Source organism: Penaeus monodon, chromosome 15, assembly GCF_015228065.2.
Source record: "Penaeus monodon isolate SGIC_2016 chromosome 15, NSTDA_Pmon_1, whole genome shotgun sequence".
Lineage (NCBI taxonomy): Eukaryota > Metazoa > Arthropoda > Malacostraca > Decapoda > Penaeidae > Penaeus > Penaeus monodon.
Genome location: NC_051400.1, coordinates 8,619,620 through 8,619,973, shown reverse-complemented (window position 1 = coordinate 8,619,973; position 354 = coordinate 8,619,620). Strand labels below are relative to the sequence as shown.

Sequence of the window (354 nt, the reverse complement as noted above, 5' to 3'; positions counted from 1 at the left end):
AAGAGAAAGAGACGTAGGACTTCATCAACGTGGCCGGAGGTGGGATAGGAAGGGCGGGAGAGAGAAAGGGGGGGGAGGGGAAGAAGGGCAGGGGTTGAATAGAGGATGGGTGGATGGGGTGACCGGGTAGGGGACAGGTGGATGGGTGGAGATAAGGGATTGGGGTGGAAAGGTGGGGAGTTAGAGGGGTTGGGGTAATGGATGGGGCTAGGAAGGGGAATAGGAGAAGTGGGTGGGGGTGGGGGTGGGGGTGAGGACCAGAAGGATAGGAGGAGTTAGAGGGAAGGGAAATAAAGGACAGAAACAAAGAAATGACAATTTATTATTTTTTTTATATCCTTATGAGTTGATTTA

At 52.0% G+C, this 354-nt stretch overlaps 1 protein-coding gene across 2 annotated transcripts in view; it reads left to right on the top strand.

Moving 5' to 3' along the window:
* LOC119581735 (RNA-binding protein fusilli-like) overlaps positions 1-354 on the top strand; it is a gene marked incomplete in the record, with an annotated part of 165,619 nt that overhangs the window by 144,768 nt on the left and 20,497 nt on the right.